This window comes from Protopterus annectens, chromosome 17.part0 (assembly GCF_019279795.1).
Source record: "Protopterus annectens isolate FY-2018-M chromosome 17.part0, PAN1.0, whole genome shotgun sequence".
NCBI lineage: Eukaryota > Metazoa > Chordata > Ceratodontiformes > Protopteridae > Protopterus > Protopterus annectens.
The window spans coordinates 345,006,373-345,029,474 of record NC_056751.1 but is presented as its reverse complement, the minus strand read 5'-3'; positions in this window follow the sequence as shown (position 1 = coordinate 345,029,474).

Sequence of the window (23,102 nt, the reverse complement as noted above, 5' to 3'; positions counted from 1 at the left end):
ATTTACTTTTCCTCAAAAGCTTTATCATGACCACAGTTGTTAGATATCTCAAAACCCTATAAAATATTTAACCATTTAAACGTGTCTTTGGGGACTATTAAAAGTCCATGTGTTTATGGTCTGTCATATACACATTTAACCTAGTAGAAGTAGAAACTAACAAATGCTTGAAACTGGCATTTTCTGTTTTACAACTCTGAAAGCGCTTTGCATTATGTATATATGACATATTTAAAAAATCTGACACAAACAATGAAATTATAATTCTGCTTCCTTAATTTATAAAATTAATTTTAACATAATTTTATAGAAAATAGAGTGATTTCTTGAATCACAGGTGTAGCATTACTGACATTTTCTAAATGTATCTTAATTAGGCTGATTTGGTTTTGCTTTTTTGTGCTATAAAGGCAGACACTCTAGCCTTACAAAAAGTCCCTTCTTCAGGAATAGTGAGAGGATATAAATGACAGACTAAAAATATTAAATGAATAAGAGAACGTACAGAAATAACAATATAGCAATGTTTATTTGAACCAAACCATAAAAATGCTATGAAACCTGCAAGGGCTGGGATTCTTAGAGAAATACAATGAACCAAAAAAAAAAAAAAAACCCCAGCAAAACCCTGGAATAAAAACTAAATAACAAACCATTAAAACACCAGGTGCAAATGCCCGTGATGGATCTGATACTGAATGCTGAATATCCCAACAAAGAAGAAGTCAAAAAATCCAAAGTTAAAATTGCAAGATAGACTTTAATAAACAAACTTTCCCCTGCTAAGCGCTTTCATCCAAGTGAATTAGGACTTCATCATAGCATGGGGATAAAACACAGTCATAGGGTATTTAAATGCAATTACAACCAGTCAGTCCACCCAACTGTATTAAGGTCATTAAATAATAATTAGAGAACTAAATAAGAATAAAGCAACACTCTTGCAAACACAAATAAAACATTGAATAACATTCACCTTTAGTTACAAAAAAAACTAATGTATGATGAAACATTCAAGTAATCATTAAACCTCTTTAAAGAAATAAAACCATGTGGTACCCAAAGTAAAAAACGCTTTGTAGTTGACTAGCCTTAGATTTTAAAATAATAGTAATGGAAATCTTATTATTCAAACCTGGCTGTTGGAGTGCATTCAAACACAGCTGCCAGGTTAACTCCTTACATTCTAAATGAGTCTCCCAGTCACCCTCCCTCAGAGAGATGTTTATTTTGTCTACCATCCCAAATTTAAAACTACCCCAGTGTTTGTGGAACAAATAGTGGTATGTCTGTGTATTGCATTATTGGTGCCCTTCCTTCTGATGTTGTATAGTTGGCTCGTAGACCCTCTTTTTTAACTCATTTACTCCAATGGAGCTCAGGAGTTTTGCACTGTAACTTCCAATGGGCAGAGCCTAAGCCTTTTGACAATCAAATTATGTCCTCACATTTCAAACATTCATATCTCTGGAAAAATAAGCGTTATGAAAGAACTATAAATTGCAAACCCTTCAGCACAAACTATTTTTATAGTGGTAGTATTGTTTAGGTTCCAGGTCTTAAACTGAATTTGATAAGTCACAGTAAACACTAACTATTAATATGTAACATTTTGTAAACAATTTACAATATCTCAACAACCACTCAAGTTACACACATACTGTCAGCAACATTTTATTCATCTAACTGTGAGCTTTCATATGAGGCTAAGGAGTTCTTTCTCTGTTATTTGGTTGTTGAGATATTTAGGAAAATGTGAAAATTTTATCTGTAAAAATTATTAAAAACAACAGTTAATATCTTTTTACCTGCACTAGGCAGAGGTCAAATATTAATGCAATCGAGTTTGCCATTATGTAAGCTTTCAGATGAAATCTTTTAAAGCCTTGTACATAGCATGGTTTTGAAATTATTGATGCAGATATGAACAAGCAATATTTGACACCTAGAGGTGTCAGTAGGAGTTAACTACAGATGCACCTGGAGGCATCACTCAAATGTAATGAGTTAAGACATGTTCAGCCTTTCCAGTATAAAAACTGGAACATAAACTACAGATGGCAATGTGAACAGCACCCTGAGAGTCACAATTAGCCCAACAAGAAGAGCGCAATAGCCTATCTTTATATAAACCCATCCCACCCTATTGAGGAACATCTTGGTCAAAGGTCAGTTCATTAGAACTTCTAGAATGGTCTGTGATGACCATCTTTTTGAGAATGAAATAGACAAACTGATTAGGATGTTCTTGGACTGAGGTTATTCCCCCCTCATATGATTAGAAAAATCAAGAACGATGTGTTATGGGGGAGGAATGACAGGTATTCTCATATTTTGGGAAGAAATGAAGATTCCCCCACTAGTAATGTACATACTCCTTCAAAAGGAAAAAAAAATACTAGGGCTGTGATTTTAAACTACAGTTTCACTAGTAAAGATGTAAAGCAGGTCATCTGCAACAGTTGGAACATATTTAAGATAGAACCTGGATTAGGGAAATGTCATGGAACAACACCCTTTTTTACTTACAAGAGGGGGTAGAACATTAAAATAATTTTATAACACCCACAAAAAAAGTTTTAACAACAACCCAAGAACTCTGGGTACTTGGAGATGTGGAATCTGCCATTATTGTAGTCATATGAGGGGTGGGGACACCTACCCAGTGCTATACAGACACACCACTATTTGTTCCACAAAAACTGGGGCTAGTTTTAAATTTGGGGTGATAGACAAAGTAAACATCTCCCTGGAGGGGAGGGGTGACTGGGAGACTCAGAATGTAAGGAGTTAACCTGGCAGTTGCGTTTAAATGCAACCTAACAGCCAGGTTTGAATGATGAGAATTTTATTACTAGTATTTTGAAATCTACGGCTGGTCAACTATAAAAGCATATTTTACTTTGGGTACCACATGGTTTTATTTCTTTAAAGAGGTTTTATGTTTACTTGAATGTTTCATCATACATTACAATTTTTTTTATAACTAAAAGTAAATGTTGTTCATCATTTTATTTGTGTTTGCAAGAGTGTTGCTTTAAAATTCTTATTTAATTCTATAATTATTATTTAATTACCTTAACATTGGCTTGTGGTCTGATTGGTTGTAATTGCATTTAAATACCCTATGACTGGATGGCACTGTGGTGTAGCAGTTAGCGCTGTCACCTCACCCCAAGAGATTCTCTGGTTCAAATATCGGCTGGGATGCCTTCTGTGTGGAGTCTGCATGTCCTCCCTGTATTCTTGTGGGTTTCCTATGGGTGCTCCTGTTTCCTCACACATTCCAAAGACATGAAGTAGGTGGATTGACACACTAAATTAGCCCTAGGTGTGAGTGTGAGTGTGTGGCACACCATCTGAGAAGGGTTGGGCCTCGGGCTTGGAACCTGATCTTGTAAAACCCGTACCTGATATGGAAACAAGTGCTGAAAGGCACTTGTTGCCCAATGTGCTGTATGCAGGTGAGCGAATCCAGGATTCTGGACCCTATGACTATGTTTTATCCCCATGCTCTGATGAAGTCCTAAGTCACTTGGATAAAAGTGCTTAGCAGGGGAAAGTTTGTATAGTAAAGACTATCTTGCAATTCTAAATTTGGATTTTTGCCTTCTTCTTTGTTGCAACATTCAGCTTTCAGCATTCAGTATCGGATCCATCCCGAGCATTTATACCCAGTGTTTTACTGGTTTGTTATTCATAGAGAAATGCTTCAGTGAGGCAGATGTCTTTTTTGTGCTGCTTGTTGTGCGTAAATAGGGACATACAGCTCAAGCAGACAGGGAGGTAGATGAAGCAGAGTGGAAACGATGTAAGCAAAGTACAAAAGCATAGCTGATGTGATAAATAAAAAGGAAACATAGTGCTCTCATGCTGTTCTACAGGCATATTGTGAGAATGCATATAAGAGGTACAGCAGATAGCATGATAGGCACCAACCAGTGCAAGATGGTAAAGACCACTCAGCTACTGCCCACACATGTAACAGGACCAACAAAGGGGGGTATGGAATACACTTAATGAAAAGAGGAAGATAAATGGTGGAGATAGGGTGATATACAGGCAATGAGTATGATGCCAACTGGCCCAATGGGATGTTACTCTGATGCAGTAGACAGAGATGTTCAACATTAAATCTCTGCTGCAGTAGCCAGCGCTGTATAGGTCCTACCCCCTGCCACTGGCCAATTGTTGAAAGCTTAAAGATGCCCTCCATGTGTTGTAACTATCAGGGGTTCAAGAGTAGCTCCTATAAAATGATAGAATGCCATGAACTTCAGAGCTTTCTTGTCGCAGAAGAGTGCTACTTTAGCAGGCCCCATAGAAATGTCAGTTGGCTAGCGATCCCTCAAAGCTAAATGGATAAGTTCTGTGTTGGGGAAAACCTTCCAGTAAAACTGTTTTCTAAGGAAAATGTAATTTTTTTTTTGTAAAAATATGTAGTGTTTTGCTCGGAAACTGCTTTTCATTTCAGTCACTTTCTGTCAGGGGAGCATTCTGTGTAAATGCCTGTATGAACAACTGTGTAAAAAGTTATATTTTTTTCCCTACAGGATGTATATCTTTTATGTATAAGTAGCAAGACTTTGTATTTCTGCAGACTATCAATGTTTTTTCTTTCCTGAGCCTGATTTTGGCTGTTTACAATATACTGACACCTTCTGCCTGTGCTACTTATCTTCAGTGCTTCACCCTTGGCCATGCCGATGGATCATTTGTCAGTCTGCATGGCTCTTCCTTTCTCTATCTGGAAAAAGAATAAAGTAGTCAGAGAGTCATTTTTTGTTAGGCTGGCTCCAATTATACCTCAGACACTGGATGGCTAACTCTGCTGTGTCCAGTCTTGGTTCCTCAGACCTCTCAACTTTTCCCTCAGACCATATAGATATCCTCTGTGGCTGTAGGGATGCTCTGCATGGGCAATAAAGAATCGCTCTTGTCAATCTTGGGTTGAATGGGGTTGATGTTTTAGCTAATAAGTGTGATAAGGGGCTGGAGTGCCAGGAGAATGTGTCTGCTTTGGGATTGGTTCTGTTTCAGATAATTTCCCAAGAAAATGAATGAAAAAGTAAACAAAATGCAGCTTCTACTGTTTCTGTTTCCACAGGCAGGGAAGATGTGCTGGGATTTTCTAGGGAGCTAATTATTTCTTTTTTTCTGTTCCCATTTTTTTCTGTTATGAAGAAAAGAAAAAGGGTTTCCTCACCCTGTGACTGATATTCAGCCAGAAGAGCAGGAATTTTAGGGTGAATGTTGTGCTTCAGGATTTTCTTCCCAACCTGAAGACTCTAATTCTAAGGAAAGTGTTGCTTCAGATTTCTCTCCAGAAGATCTTTTTTTGTCTGACATTTGATATAAAATAAAGTAGTTTTTTTTAGTGGGATCATAATGAAATCCCCATTGCTCAGAAAACATACTATAACTTGTTACAGTTGGATATTTCCCAAACAGCAACTGTTTTCCTTTGTTTCTTGTTTTAGAGAATGCTTTTCTCACAGCTTGCAGTTTACCTGACAATTAACTTCCTATCCCTAGGAAGTCTGATAGGTTTCCTAGGATACTGCAGACTCACAAATATTTGTTTTATAATCCTAAAGCAGACCCTGCAGTAATTTCAGTTATCAATTACTTCTGCAAGATAACTTGCTGATGCAAAACCAGTTGCTTTTGATAGGTTTGGGAAGAAAGTTTATTCTTCTGCTTTAACTTTCAGAATTTAAAAGTACTAGGCTCATTTGTTAAAATGTTTACTTTTGTCTTTGGAGAACATGAAGAAGCTTACTGGTAACCTTCCCCCTTCAGAGGCATAAGTTTCATTAAATGCCCCTCTTATTTCCGCCTCTCATGTTATTAAATGTGCCTTAAAGTGTTCTTATGATGCTGCAGATACTGTCTCCGGGGCTGCTGCTTCTGGATCATTCTTTTTTTTTTTTGTTTTTGTTAAACAAGAAACATCTTTATTGAATTATCACTTATGACATAGGCAGACACACATTTATATAAAAGAAAGCAAACCATATCGACATATTTTCAGTTGCAAACATTATACATACATTGCAAATAATCTATGCAGCCATTGTCCAGTCAAACATTACATAGCTCATTCAATTCCTGCCATCCTTTAAACCTCATTCCTCCTTCAAAACATTATTCTGGAGGTATTGCCCCACAATTCCCATTTTTGCCATGTCATTTTCTCCTACCCTTTTTCAAAGATCCCACTTCCAGTTCTTTTTTATCTCTGTTACTATATTCACTGCTTCTAATAAGCTTGGTTTAGACTTTGATTTTCATTTTCTAGTAATTGCTTTTTTGGCAGCCACCAGAATTAAACTCAGCAATACCTTACTATGTCTAGGTAATTCCAATATTGTATCACAGCTCAAAAAATAATTTCCTTAGTTACACCAATTTGTTCACCCAGTATTTCTGACAGAGTAGTCTGCAGGGAATTTTTAAAGTCTGCCAACTCATTAAACTTGCCAAAAATATGTTCTTTATTACCTCTTTCTTCCCCATGACATCTCCGACATTTCTAACTGAGGAAAAACTCTTTGGAGTCTGCTTGTGGTATAAAAAATACCCATTCAAACCCTTCCAAGCAAAGATCCTAAATCCTCTGGACTTTGCTGCATATTTGTGAGGCTTCTGGGTCATTCTTGAGAATATTTGATTGGTTACATTCTTAAAAGCATTCTGAGGATGTTAAAACTAAAATTTTAAATTCTCCCATGGAAATAGAAGCTTGATTTGGCCCTTACACAACTAAGGTGCTTAAGAAGTTTGATGAGGGGGAAAGTTGATACAAAACCCATATCTACCGACCTTCCTTTTTTTAAGGCAAGTAAATATTATTCTGCCTCAGCTCCATTTTTTAATAAGCAATTCAAGCAGTAAGGTGCTTCCAAACAGGATTTTATAAAGCACTGGAAAGGAGGCTCCAAAAAGGAAAGGATACATTTCTGAAAATCAAGTACAGTCTAGAAGTCAGAACAATCATCCTCTTCAGGCTCCCCCTGCATTCACACACACACACTCACACACACACACACACACACACACACACACACACACACACACACACACACACACACACACACACACACACACACACACACACCCTGATTACCTATCACTCTCCCTTGGTCTTCATTTTCCCTTGTGGCACCACATTCTTGCAAACAATTTGGTTTTGAAAAATAATTTAACAGAGGGTCACTTGGCAAGGGCGGCCATGGTGGTGCAGCGGTTAGTGTTGTCACCTCACAGCAAAAGGTTCTCCAGTTCGATCCTCGGCTGAGGTGCCTTCTGTGCGAAGTCTGCATGTCCTCCCTGTGGTTGCATGGGTTTCCTCCAGGTGCTCTGGTTTCCTCCCACATCCCAAAGACATGCTGTAGGTGGATTGGACACTCTAAATTGGCCCTAGGCTTGAGTGCATGCATGTGTGTGCCTTCCATGGAAGGCTGGGCGCCAGGCTGGCAACTTGACACCGTAAAAACTCTACTGCTAATCATAAGAGGACAGGTGATCCGCTGTGGTGACCCCTAACCCCTAAAAGAAGAAGAAGAAGAAGAGGGTTACTTGGCAATGGAATTTCTTCCCACTTTTACAAGGGAATCCCATTGCCCAGGAAACCACCTATTCCTTTTTCCTTCTCTTCTGGATCAAATGTTATCTTAGTAATCATAGAACTAGTGCCTACAGACCAGAGGGGCAACATGTTTTATTCAAGGACTTTTCTGATGCCAAAAAGAGAAGAGACTTGGAGGTCTGTGTTAGACCTTACATTTCTCAATGTTTTTCTAAAGGTACCAAAGTTCAAAATGTTATCTTTTCAGATCACAATGTCTCTGATTCCTCTAATAGATATTATGGTAAAGCTAAATTTGAAAGATGCTTGCCATCACATAACCAATGGAAAGCACTTCAGATGTTTCTAAAAGAACATTATTAGTTTTGTCTCTTACCCTTCGGACTGTACTGCTCCAAGAGTTATTTAAAAAGTGTAATGAAATGAGAGTCCAGTCAGTACAGCAGAATATAACACAGTTACTTTAAAACCTGTTCTGAGATCAAGGGACCTACCTAGTTGAAGTCTGCTACAGTGCATTTAAATGCTGCTTAGTTAGTTAAACAAGTAGATTTGATAATGTACCAGTGATGGGCATGAAAGCACTTATCTTTTAACTTTTATCTGTTTGTTTTAATAAAGTGACTGTTGTGATGATGTGAGGTATTGTCAGCTATACCAGGGGAAGTAGAGCAGTGGATGTGTAACATATGCCAGCACAGCTAGCTGGAATTTTGTAAAGAATTATATGTCACTCATGTATCAGACTGATTTGTAAAGATGCTGTGTTGAAATTGTATTTGTAAAGCTGCTTCTGTTAAAAATGTAACAATTGCCCTGCTTGACAGAAAAAGAAATATACATGCATTATTCTAACTGTTTAAATGTATGTGCTTTAACAGAGGATACAGGAAGAGAAGAGGTTAATCTCAAACTTTAAACATAGATTGAAATTAAATTACCTGTCTTAGGCCATAAAATTGTATTTTACAGTTCTCAATGCAGCCAGAGACAAAAAAATATGTACTAGGAAGCTTCTTGCATCATCTTTGGGATAAACTAATCACTACTCTGGAAGGATGGAGGTTTGAAATTGTTTTATGATCCAGGTGCTGCAGCAGATCTTAGCAAGGCTCTTTGTGTGTGTCTAATTGACTCATATATGCTAAATCCTGACAGCTTCTAGCCAAGGGGGAAGCATGGGAATCAGAAGTCAGATGACCAGATGTATGTGATGTCATTCTGTAATCCATCACTAAAAATTATATTTTAATAGTAGGTGAGACTGAAGTCACATATCACTCTATTTATGTAACCTGACAAAAAGATCTCTCACCTACTTCTTCTTGACATGCTCTAATAAGTAACCAGGGAATAATAATTCTTTAGATCAGCCAGGAAAATATAGTGAGATTAGTTAAGTATTGTTTTCTCTAACTGTGTGAACCTGTCCACCTACATTATTTTTAATATTTCCTGTGATTGAAACTCTGGTGTTTATTGTAACTAGATATGTAATATTTTCATGTTCTTTTCCTATTTATTATTAAATATATTCAAACTGTTAATCGTTGCTGGTCTTTTACAGAATATTTTAATCTCTGAGAGTACTTATATAAATTTGGTGACAGCTCTGGCCACTCCTGAAAGCCTTACTGCATTGGCCAAACTACCATTTGTATTAATATTAATTTCACTCAGTATAATTAGGTACCCTTGCAAGAGCCTTAGAGTAGCTGGCTTTGGAGTGTCTGGTGGTGGTGTAATTACCTAATAGTCTGGGCAGAAGGGGGTATAGCTAGTAGAGCTGTGCCAGCCTTTCCTAGGTGGGTGTGGGTGTGAAAATCAAATCACAAAGAGTGTACGTGTGTCAGCTGCTTGAAGCAGGGACACGGAGTACTGGTTTCACTGAGAGAGTGGTGGAGAACTTGGCTTGGACACTCAGCTGAGGTCTCAACTCTAGAGCTGTGCCAGTGGGGAGTCTTATTGGGGATCTGGAGAGAGAGAGGGAGAGAGAGAGAGAGAGAGAGAGAGAGAGAGAGAGAGAGAGAGAGAGAGATAGAGAGAAAAAACCCAAACCCCAGACTGAGTGTGTTCCCTGTGTGCTCTTAAGGGAGATTGTGCTTGATGCAGAAAGCTGCATCTGGAAATACTGGGTGTATCCATATTTGTTTCAAGTGAATATCCATCTCCAGTGCCAGTGGTGAGGATTCAGGCTCCTTGATTACTGGCCCAGAGGTGAGATGTCACAACTGTGTTATATTCTGCTGTTCTGACTGGATGCTTTCTTCACTACAATTTTGGGTTTTCTGGTCTGCTCTAGTCATATTTCCAAGTATTTTATGTTGATTGTTTTATTTAAAACATGTCTGGCTCCAGTTTTTACTTTTTACAAACTTCAAGGTAATTGCATTTTTCCTTATTTAGATGATTGCCATTTATTTGCAGGCTGTTTTCCAGTTGTCAAGAGTCCTTATAAAGTGTTCAAAATGTTATGCTCAGTCTGGGTTTTCAAGTGAACTTACAGAAATCTTATATCATCCCATCTCATATCAAAGCATTGTTTGCCTGGGATGTCTATTAGAGTGTACCATGTGAAGAGCTTTTTTTCCCTCCAAACAAAGTAGAGATATTCTAAAAGTTCTTCCTGAGTTTTTCTGATCAAAACCAGGTGCCTGCCAGAAAATTTCTCAGGATTCTGGGGTACATGATTTCTAAGATTCTTATGATTCCCCTGGTCACACTTCACATGTGATAAATTCAGTGGTACCTCAGTCAATATGGACTCAGCATCGTCATCCTTCATGTTTTGGATCCTTTTTTGAGATTTTCAAGGAGAGACTTGCTGTGGTTGGTAGACCAGTTCTCTCAGAATCCAGGTATCTCAGTCCCCTTTCCACCTCCTCTTTATTCTCTCATAACAGATGCTTCAAACCTTGTATGGGGATCGGTTTCAAAAGAGGTGATAATGCAAGGTATACAGAACAAGCAAGACAGACAAAAATGTATTAATGTCAATGAGATCTTGGCAGTAATATGTGTTTGAAAAGCCATAAATAATCTTTAGTGTCTTGGATCTCTGCAGGTTTTCACTGACAACACCATAGTGATGTGGTGTGTAATCAAACAGGGAAGAACCAGACCTTATCTGGAGCATTTCTACCCAGGCCTCCGCTGAAAACAGGCTCTGTGGAACCTAGTCAGACTTTCCTGGTCAACAAATGTTAATAAAAAATAAAATAAAAATTATCTTCTTTGTAGATTTTATGTGATAGCTTGGGAGGAAACAGTTCAGGTCAGTTTGACTCATTAGGCTTCATACATTCTACCGTATGAAAATGTGGTTGTAGACATGTGACCAGGACAAACCTTCACAAATGTAAACTTCACCCTGAGATCTTTCAAGAATTGATCCAACTGTAAGAAACACCTCAAGTAGATCTGTTTGCATCCTCAACAGAAATGTAAATAAATACTTCTCCGGGATTCTTGCAGTCAGGACTAGAAGACAGATTACTTCTCATTCTCGTGGACAAGATTGTTCCTCTATTCTTTCCTACCCTTTTAACTGATACCCAAGATTCTTCTAAAAGGCTAGAAGGAAACACTCCAAAGATTATTGTGGTGAACCCCGTTTGGCCCTGGTAAGAATGGTTTCCCTTGTTTTGACACAGGCCAAGGGCAATTACCACAGGCTTCCCCACAGATTGGATTTACTCACACAAGATGGGGGTTGTTTGATATACCTCAACTTGAAAACTCTTCAGTTGACTGCCTGGATGATAGAATTTCGATACCTTTTAGGCACATTTTTCTAAGGATGTGCAGCATGTATTGAAGAAGGCCAAAAAAATGCTACTAGGAAATCATATATGTGTAAGTGGATAAGATTTTCTAGTTGGTGCCATTCCAAGGACCAGGACCCTCTTAAGGCCAGGTTGCCTCTAGTGCATGATTATTTATGTAAGTGATTGTCCTCTGACCTTTCTGTCTTCTCTGTAAAGGATCATTGGTCAGCCATTTCTGCCTGTGTACTCTTGGATACCCCCTTTCTAATCATTCTCCAGTCAAGCAGTTTTTGAAAGTGTTTTGCATATCTGTCCATGTAGGAAATGGGTGTTAACGTTGTGCTTGAAAAACTTACTCTTTTTTTTTTTTTTTCAGTTTTTGAACTAGCTCATTGGGCAGAATTGTGTTTTTTAACATGGAAAACTGTTTTACTCATTGTTCTGACTTCAGCTAGGAGAGTATCTGAGTTACAAACACATATGGTGAGTCAACCCTATGTCATTTTCCACAAGGACAAGGTTTCTTTGAGAACTAATCTTCTTATACCTAAAGTGATCTCAGAATCAACCTTGTGCAACTATTAATCTTGTCTTTTTTCCCGATCCAAAGAACAAGAAAGAAATGCTTCATGCTGTTGATGTCCACAGGCAACTCAAATACTATCAAGATAAAACTCAGTCCTTCAGGAAAGCTGATCAGCTGTGAAGGTAAGGTGAAAGGGCAACCAGTGCAACCAGTGTCAAAGCAGACTGTATTTAGATAGTTGTTTTCGGCTATTTCCTTTTGTTATTCTCACCATAATAACCCACATTCAGGCAGGGTTAGGACCCATTCCACCATGGCTTGGCTTCTTTGGTTTCCTTCTGGAAAGTGGTAGACTCTAAAAGTATTCCAGAGGCAGCAGCTTGGTCCTCTCTACATGCTTTTACAAAGCATTACAAACTAGATTCTTTGTCCAGGTGCAAAACAGGCTTTGTTAGGACCATTCTCCCATTGCTCTTGGAGTTTTAACTTATTTCTTCCCCTTTTTTATTTTTTAAGTTAATGGTAATTTACCCATATATCATAGGCTACTGAAACAGTGATCTAATGTTGAACCTAATAAGATTGTGTAAGTAAACTTACTATACCAGTAGATGTCCTAATTGTTCACCATTGCAGTAGCCATGTCCTCCTTCCAGCTCATTTGTATTGGTGTTTTTTTTTGCCAGGGTAGAATGTACATTCTCTTATGTATATAGCTACACTTGTGTTTATTTCCTAGCATCTTTTCCTTTCAGGGCCATAGCCTCCCCTGTTGAGGAAAGAAAGCTCTGAGGTTTTTGGCATTTCAATTGTCATTTTATTGGAGCACTTCTTGAGTTCCTGACAGAATGTGTGGAGGGTGCCTTTAAGCTTTGAAAACTGGCTGGGGGTTGGACCCTTGTACCTTAGACTGCCACAACAATGATCTAATAGAGCATCTACTGTTATGGTACATTTACTTACACAACTGTACTGTCCTAGGTCAGAGTAACCAGTGATATAGGTCACCTCCCACTGATGAATTGATGGCACGGACCAGCCAGGTCAATGAATCCAAAATCTTCTGCATGGGGAGGGGGTAGTGATGTGCAGTCACCCAGTGTGCTGATACCCAGTCAACTACCACATCTGTTACATGCACTACACTGGCTGAGCTGGGGCAGTGAGGAGCCAGAACCACTCTCTGACATGACAGTTCCACCTACTCACCTACCACAGATGGAGTTTCAGCCAGGGCAGCAATGGGCAGCATTTGGTGCTGCTGTGCCTCAGTGGTGCCATCATGTACTGCTGAAGGAAGACACAGAAATATGCCATTGATAATGATGAATCACATTTGGTACACAGTGTAGATCAGGTGATGAAATAGTAGTTCACTAATGCTGTTGTACCATCAATCTTCACTGCCTGTTGTGAGAACTGACATAATTTTTCTCCACTCTACCTGTGCTAAAATACACAATGGACATACAAGTGTGAAGGTCACCCATAAAAACAGTGCAAAGCCACAGCTACATATGTATGTGCAAGCAAGTAGAAACCTGAGCTGGGGCTGACAGACTGAGATATATGCTATACTACCATGGTTTAAGACATAAGTTGCACTATCTCGTCTATGTGCTATCAAGGAGCAGCATCTAAACTACCACATCTATGTATAATGTTGCAGAAGCATGGACTGGAGGCCACAACCACACACAGAAACAGTCACGTGCACTGCCATTCAAAGCACCACAGTGCAACAACATGATAGCTGACAATAACTGTACACACTACAGCTAGGCAGACATCCATAGCAGCCTGCCTTGGGCATCCTGGCTTCTGTGAGAGGAAGTAGAAGGAACAGTCCCCTGAAAGAAAAAAGTTTTAAACTACGGTATAAAACCCAGCAAAATGGCTGTCACTTACATAACCATTTGTGACAATCCTGCCTCACCTCTGCTTCCCATGCCTAGATATCTGTACGGAGGTAACAATACCAGTGACTACACTGCTGACTGGTGTGGGGAAAGTTTGTTACCCGGGCCAGCCCATCTACCAAGTTCATAGGTGTGTACTAGGCTAATGACCACTGGGGCCTTTTTAAGCCTAACTATGCACCCCAAATCTCTGTTAAGTTCTGGTACCCTTGATAAGTTTAAGCAGTGGCTTGGAAGATGAAACATTTACAAGCAGAGGCCTGAGTGATGATCCTTATACAGGCTGCCTGTGTTCATTAGAGACATAGGTGTCAAACCAGAGATGAATTTCCTGTCCCCCATCCAATTGTTCATGTTACACTTGAATTGAGTTAGGGAGGAACTCTGCTTCACATGAGTAGGTAGCTTGTTCTTCATAACAGGTTGTCTCTGGGATACATGCCTGTCTCTCCAGCAGGTCCTATTTATATCAGAGACAAGGTTTAAGTCTTTAAAATGGGTAATTCTTTCACTGTTAGTTTTGTAGCTATGCAAGAGGTCCATTGGGGTGGGGTCCAAAATGCCTTAAATGCTAGGCATAGATCTTTCCTTAGCAGCCAGTAGGAAACAGAATACAGGGATAGGGCATTGAGGCTGTCTGCATAGAATATGTTACTTTCACCCTTTATTCTTTTAGTGAGGAACCTCTATGGATGTTCCCTTTGTTGGATGTGCCTAGCTAGGTATGTACCAAAGGTGGCATTGTACTCAATGCCAAATGCAGTGAAACAATGACCTCTTGGACCTAGATGCCATACTCTTATTCATAAGTTGCACAACATAGAATGATTTCCTCCCTACTGTAGACAAGTGATGATCAAAGGCTAGATTACTGTCTGTGTTCCCAAGTTCCTGAGTTCTGGGTTGAGTCTTAAGTGTTGTCATTATGATAGTTATCAGTGGTGGATGATCTCCCAAATGATGCTGTTATGTATTTCTTGGCATTTAAGTTTACTCCATGGCTGTTTTACCAGGTATGTTTTGTGTCAGCCATTCCTGGAGAACATTAGTGTTGGTGGGGGATTCTATGACTGCTCCTAATTTGCAATCATCTGCAGATTTATTCAGCCAGAGGCCCTTAACATTCGCCTTGACTTCAGAGAAGTAGATGCCAAAAAGGAGCCGTCCCAGGACCGATCCCATATAGACTCCACTGGTGACTGGCCTCTTTGTAGAGGGGAACGCCCTGATTCTAAATTCCTGAGTCCTGTCTGTGAGGTAGCTGGCTATCCATCAGGTGACATAAGGGTTTATACCTAACCTCTTAAGTTTGTCAGCAATGTTTGAGTGGGGAATTGTATCAAATGTCTTGGCCAGGTCAAGTTAGGCAGTGTGAACCATTTTGCCATTGCCATTGTTGACCTGCTGAAAGAAGCCTAACAGGATAAGTAGACATGACCTGCACTTGACAAAGCCAAACTGGGTTGGGTCCAGTGTCTGGAGTTTTCCTATGTCATTATTAATCATTTCTATGATAATTCTTTCCATGGCTTTGCATCTAAGACTAGTGAGACCTATGGATCTGTAGATTCCATGGTCTGTTGATGGTACACCTTTGTGCAGAGGATGATAGTTACTCTTCTACATTCATGAAGTATGAACCCTTTTTGGAGGCTATGGTTAAATAATGATTCCAGACAGCCTAATTATATCATGTTTCATGCTATTTAGAAGGCATGCTGGGATATTGTCTGGGCCCATCGAAGCATGGCCTTAGTGAGAGCATTGAGGACCTGTTCCCTAGTGATTGTGGGGGGATTTATATTTGATGGTATTTCCTGAGGGAGGCTTGGATTGAGAGGGGTAAAGTTAGAGCTGCATTTGTCTTTCAGTAGGTTTGCTGTCACTTCAGGCTCATTATAGCTGGCTCCTTTAATAATGATCTCTGCACACATTTGTGTATTGCCTTTGAGGTTGCTGTCATCACTAAAGAATGCCTTGTCCTTGGCCTGGAAGACTAGATTTACCTCAGATTTGGCTTTGGTAGACTTTATTTATTCTCTGAGTTGTTTGCTTAGTTTAAGGAACGTGCATTTATCCTGCTGGGTGCTACATCTAATTTTTTACCATGATTTTCTTTCTTCCGTTATACAGCCTATTGATATTGTGATTCTACCAGGGTGACTTGTTTTTTGAGTTAGTTCTGTACTTATTCCTGGTGGGTACAGCTGCCGCTGTACAGCTATTAACATGCTTGTATAGGGTTTCTGTGAACAGATCCTCATAGGCAGCAGTGTTCTCAGCAATTAGGGGGGGGGGGGGCTTGAAATTTTGTCAGGTTATCACTTAATAGTAGGAAGTTAGCCTTAGAGTAGTTTCTGAACATTTCAGGGTTAGCTGATATTCTGGGTTTTATTTTTACTTCAAAGGAGACTGTTTTGTGGTCTGACCTTATCAGAAAGGATTTTAGACTAGAGAGTGAGCAGTGCTTTCCCATATTAGGGAGGACCAAATCCATTTGTTCCATTTGTTAGCATATTGACAATGGGTGGCCACGGTGGTGCAGAGGTTGGCGTTGCCGCCTCACAGCAAGAGGTTCTCCGGTTCGATCCTCGGCTGGGGTGCCTTCTGTGTGGAGTCTGCATGTTCTCCCTGTGGTCGCATGGGTTTCCTCCAGGTGCTCTGGTTTCCTCCCACATCCCAAAAACATGCTGTAGGTGGATTGGACCCACTAAATTGGCCCTAAGCATGTGTGTGCGTGTGTGTGCCTTCTGTGGAAGGATGGGCGCTGGGCTGGCAACTCGACACCGTAAAACTCCACTGCCAATCATGAGCGGATGGTGATCTGTTGTGGCGACCCCTAACAGGGAAAAGCCGAAAGAAGAAGAAGAAGAAATTAGCATATTGACAATGTGGCCCAGGGAGTTTGTGTTTACAAAATCCAAGAACTTCAGTGCCTGCACATTTGGTGTCATATATGATCCCAATTAATAATGGGGTAATTAAAGTCACCTATGAAAATGGTATTGGGTTGGATAGTGAGTGTTTCCTTTAAGCTTAAATATGTGTTATGGGCTTTCTGGGTCATGGAGGGGGATGTATAACTTGCAAGGAAGTGGCATAGAATTTTGCCTATGGTGATTTGAAAGTGTAGAAGCTCAAGTGCAATATTCTATTTGAGCAACCTTAAGGTATATTTATTTTTTTATGCAAATCGTGATACCCCCTACCTTTAGTCCTTGCCTGAGTAGTAGCTGGTCTAAATCTGTAGAAGGCATTATATAGCCTTGCACTGCTGGGATACTGTATGCAGCTTTAAACCATGTCTCAGTGACTGCATAGACATCAGCATTCTATAGGTTGAGGAGTTGCTTGTAGGGAGTGAAGTTTCTTGTTTAGACTCAGCATTGAGCAGTAACATCTTTAGATTTAATTAGTTTTGATTTGCTATGCTGGAAGCATTTTCAGTTTGGCATTGTCTAAAAAAAGCACTATGGGGTAGGACAACATTTCAGCTAATATTTGAAAGCATAAAGGGTTTAGGTACAGACCGTCCATGGCAAAGCAGCATGGTCTGTTGACTATCTCCTTTCATGCTGACAAACATTGCAGCCCCTTAGAGTGACACAAGAAAGTAAGCCAATTATTAAATTCAATCATTTTCTATTCATATTGTGGCATCATCCTTGTTGAAGGTGGAATGCTGCTTAATGGTAGGCTTATACCAGCCTGGGACACATTCTAAGAGCTCCATGATGTCTCTATTCATATAGTCTAGGGAGATGCATCTCAGGTCATTTACACCTACATGGATTATGACTGAGTCATACTGGTACTTGTGGTCCAGTGACCTGAGTGAATGCATAATAAGTCGGATCCTGGCCTCTGATTAGCAACTGACTGTGATTTTCTCCTTACTCATTCTGGTGAGATGGACATCAATGTGTCTCACAATGGAGTATCCAGTGACCAGAATGTTGGGTTGTGTGGTGGTTTGCTTTATGGGTGTAGAAGTAGAGGCTGCATGAGATGTGGCTGTATGTGCTGATGTGGGTGTTGTTTTGAAAAAGTGCATTTGGAGCTGCTGAGGGCATTTCTTATGTCTGCTGCATCTGGGAGGTATTTGAGGTATATGAAGGTTAAATTTAAGTGCCTCAGTATATGTGGGTGTATGTGTCTGCTTTGTACTGTGTGTGATGGGTGCAGTGTGTGTACTACTGACAACCTGATTGACATTAGGAGTGCTTTTATGTGAGAGCTATGCCTCTAGTGATATTGTGTAAGTATGTCTCTCACATACCCTATCAGTTTATTTGAGAATTAGCTGGTAATCAGTAAACATGAGGCAATTTCTGCATTACCTCAGGATGCCCGTATTCACCAAGCTTTTAAAGGAGATAGTGGGAAAGTTCATGTGGATGGCAACAAGCCCTTTTTTGTTGACTAGAATGTCATGGTGAGAATATAAAGTAAAGTCAGAAGTATCAAGTTTGCCAGTCTAGGGACAGTGTGTTTGTGTGCAACTAAGTATTGCTGAAATTTCAAGGATGCTTTTACAGGAAAAATACCAACTCAGGGTGCCTGCATCTATACAAGGTACTGCCAAACATTTGCGGGAAAACTACTAAAGCAGACCCTGATGATTTATGGATGAAGTATTTTAGGGAGATATTCTGAAGTTAGTTTAGACATTAACAAATCAAACAGTACTTACTAAAAAATAAAAAAGAAAGAATTAGCTTTGTCAAGAATGAAGACTAGTGGGGATTCGACTAATTGACTGCTACCCAGTTACGACTAGTGTTGGTCACACCACAGCTTCACACTGCAGGGATACAATGCCCCATCTGCTGCTTCTCTCACCAGAAGCAAAGCAGTACCACTAATCCCAAAATGAGAAGCAGGCCATAAGCTCTTTGGTGATCAACAGTCTTGTCCTAGATGATATAGGGGCCTGCAGGCTTACTGAAGCCTTTTCCTGGTAGATGCCTTGAATAGTAACCAGACCAATCAGGAAGGTGCCAGACAGACACTCACTGCTCAGTCAGAGACAGTCAGAAATCAATGCCCACTGCTCCTTCTTTCACCAGGAGCAAAACAGAATTACAATAGTAACTAGACTAATCAGGAATGTCCCACACAGACACTCACTATCCAATCCGAAACGGTCAGGAATCAATGTCTTCTGCTCTATCTTTCACCAGGAGTAAAACAGAATCACAAATTCCAAGCTGGCACCGATGAAGCAGTCATCAGGCCTTCTGGTGATTAGTAGTTTCCAGGAAATAATGTCCCGATGCTCCTTCTCACAACAGAAGCAAAACAGAAGCACTAAACCCAAGACAATTAATGAGAGACAGAATGTAGTCTCTCCAATAATTGGTGATCTTGGACCACATGTTACAGATTTTAAAGGTAAGTTAGAAAAATGGGTTAATATCCTAAGAGGTGCAGTGTGCACTAAACAGTTGGATATGAAAGAGGGGTTAACTCAGGCTTTAGCAGTCTAAGGGGATAGCCACTAATTTTAAAAGAACAAGATAAATTGGATGGGGATGGGCACTTGGTATGTTGGCTCTATGGAATACAGCTGGGATGCCAGTAAATTTAAATATCGGAAGGGGGGTGATTCACAAAATGATAATTTTGTGCTTACTGATAATAACCAGTGAAAGAGGAGATATATGGTGAAATTAACATGAGGTGGGATATAGAGGGATTAAGTTTAAAATTTAATTTCTTTGTGGTTCACAGGAGTCACATCTTTGGTTTATTTCCTGGTTTAAATATGCAGTAGAAAATAGAATACAGTTAAAACCCAGTGTAATGAAAATATACTACAGTATCCAAAACAGTAGAAAGCAATAAAGCAATACAAATTACAAGACAGCATTATAACAAGAAACAAACTAACCTTTCCCTCACAGCCGTCTGTGGCAGAATCTAAGTGAGCTTTTCCAGTAAACTGGGTGAGCTTATAGAAAAGACCTACATAAGATCCCACCAACCACTGCCTGAACTGCTGTGCAAGAGATACATCAGTTCTAATGGTCTCCTTGACTCATCAAGCAGGTGAAATTCATGGGGCAGTAGAACTGGCGGCATTCACCACAAATATACAGCAAAGCAAAGTGGCAGCCTGTGACTCATACTTTACATATGACTTTTGAATCATTTGTAGTGTACATTAGAGCCACTAAGTAACATGATATGCATACACATAAAGCCTTCCCACACAAGCAGGCATGCATAACATGCCAGTAGCATCCATCAGACCTTACCTATGCATACGTTTGCTAATGTACCTCTTTGAAGCATAGCAGTGTATAGATAGCAGAATATAGCCTTATTAACGTATATGCAGTGATTATAACCATATCTCTCAGCTGTACAGATTTTTTGCCTCATGTTTTTTTTTTTTGGTCTTTCTCATAAAATTATTGCTTTCTGTCAAATCACTGGAAAATTATTAAGGGTTGAAGTCAGAAAATAATGACAGACAATTGAGCTTCAGACTTCATACCCTTCAGAAAATTCATGCTAATGCAAAACCTGTTATTCTATTAACTTTCTAAATTTGTAAGACCAATATTTAAAAAGTGTCCCTATTTTGGGACCTTTGTTCCCCCCCCCCATTATTTTTGGCTTTGTCCAGATTTCTTGCTCTAAGAAGTTAAGAGGTATGATTACAGGCAAGACACTTTGTTGGAAGCCAGTACACACAGAGAGAAAGCAGCAGCAGTATTCAAGCAACTTTGCTTCTGTCTGGCAGCAAAGAAACAGTTATTCTACAGGACATTGCCCAATGGAGGTATACAGTGGTCTACGCTACTATAGTATGGTATATTTCAGCAGTATCATATACATGTGCCTGGGACAAGGAATAGCATGTGATAACAGCACTGTAACTCTGTTACCTCTAGATGTCTGTACTTTGCTTGCCTGCAACCAGCATCTGTAATTGTAGTATACATAGCTGGTGTGCCTGTATATCATGGTATCTGTGGGATGGCAGCCAACAACATCATGACTGCCCAGTCCTTTCCTTGTAGTCTGACCTACAATGTATATTACCAGTACCATATACATATAAGCATCTGCCTGAGCAAGTCTATGGTAACACAGTACCACTGTTGATCTATACTATGTTATTTTGCAATGGTACCTGCAAGTATAGACTATAAAAACAAGGCACCAGAAGTACTTCTTAAGTAAGGAAGCCACACCAGAATTGTTCCAAGAAAGGCTGTATGAGCGCTTTCGTTCCTTTAATCACTTTCAAACAAAATGGAACTTCATCAGATACAAAATAACACATAATTTCCCCTGTTTAAATACCCATAAAGATCATGTGATTTACAACCATTACTTAAAAATTCATCATCCTTTTAACACATTAATAAAAATCTAATCATTATATTTTAAACAATAAAAACACACATATTATTATTAAAAACCTACTACTTGGAACTTCCTAACCTACTATTTGTATAAATTAATGTGCAATTCCCGCTGATTGTTGTGTCTTTCGGCTTTTCCCGGTTAGGGGTTGCCACAGCGGAACTCCAGTCCGCTAATGATTGGCAGTAGATTTTTACATGCTGGCTTGCTGGGCCTAATGCACAACCTTCAACGAAGGAACGCCCATTCACGCATGTCACCACACAGAAGACGCTCTAACTGAGAATCGAACGGGCAATGTCTGTGAGGCAACAACGCTACCGCAGCACCACCACCGCAGTGCAATTCCCGCTGATACATTTATTAATTTGTTTGTTTATTTATTTATTTATTTACTTAAACTACTACCCCAGTCACCAATTAAAACCCACACTAACCACACAATAAAAATGTTCTAGTATTTATGTTCACTTCTAATGACTGTGTACCTAATCCATATATTCTTGTTTTTCCCATTTATTTCAAATATTTTCTACTCTCATATTAAGCATACTACTAATTGATATTCTATCATTTAAGGCTGGTTTCATGGTTGCATTCAATAACACCTGCCAAAAGGTCTCCCTAAATTCAAGAAAATTTCACCCAGTTGCCTTCTCTCTCCTGTTTTTTAACCTTCTCCAACACACAAAACCTATTTTTTTTAAAATCCTTACACATAAAACTCTGCCTGTATAGGAAATAAGGGGGAAATAACATTAAGACTCTTTCAGAACAAGGGGAATAAGATGATGATGGGGAATACGAGTGCCTGTGGATGTTGTAGGGAATGTAGATTTATGTATGAGACAAAGAACTTGATTATTGAACGGTATGATAGGGTTATCACTATAAAAGGTAATTACAACTGTAGGACTAAGGGGGTTGTATATGTTGCCCTATGTCAAACCTGTAAGGCCTATTATATAGGTAAAACTGAAAATGAATTGAGAAAGAGAGTATACCAACACAATTATGCTATTAAAAAACTGGAAGGTACTAATGCTCTATATAGGCATAGTGTTATGTGTAAGGATTTAAAAAAAAATAGGTTTTGTGTGTTGGAGAAGGTTAAAAAACAGGAGAGAGGAGGCAAATGGACCAATTTTCTTGAATTTAGGGAGTTCTTTTAGCAGGTATTATTGAATGTAACCATGAAACCAGGCTTAAATGATAGAATATCAATTAGTAGTATGCTTAATATGAGAGTAGAAAATATTTGAAATAAATGGGAAAAACAAGAATATATGGATTAGGTACACAATCATTAGAAGTGAACATAAATACTAGAACATTTTTATTGTGTGGTTAATGTGGGTTTTAGTTGGTGACTGGGGTAGTAGTTTAAGTAAATAAATAAATAAATAAACAAATTAATAAATTTATCAGAGGGAATTGCACATTAATTTATACAAATAGTAGGTTAGGAAGTTCCAAGTAGTAGGTTTTTAATAATAATATGTGTGTTTTTATTGTTTAAAATATAATGATTAGATTTTTGTTAATGTGAGGGCATGGCCAAGGATGAACACAGGATAGCAGCAGATTTCTTCAGCTCCACCAATTTCATTACACTGACAGGAATTAATTACTTAAAAAATTAATTTTTGAAGTAATTTTCTTTCTAAATATATTTGTTTTATATAGTTCTTGAACTATATCTAAAAAAGAAAGGAAATTATAACAATATTCCTGTCAGAAATCACTTTGGAAATTTTCCTGTCAGTTTATCAGTCTGAAATGAGTTCCAGTAAGACAAATTCTCAAGACTCCAGCATCAAGAAAGAACTTCAGTCTCTGATAACTATAATCCAGCAACTTACTGCTAAGATGGATAAAATGGATACTAAAATAGACACCTTCATAGAAAAAACTACAAA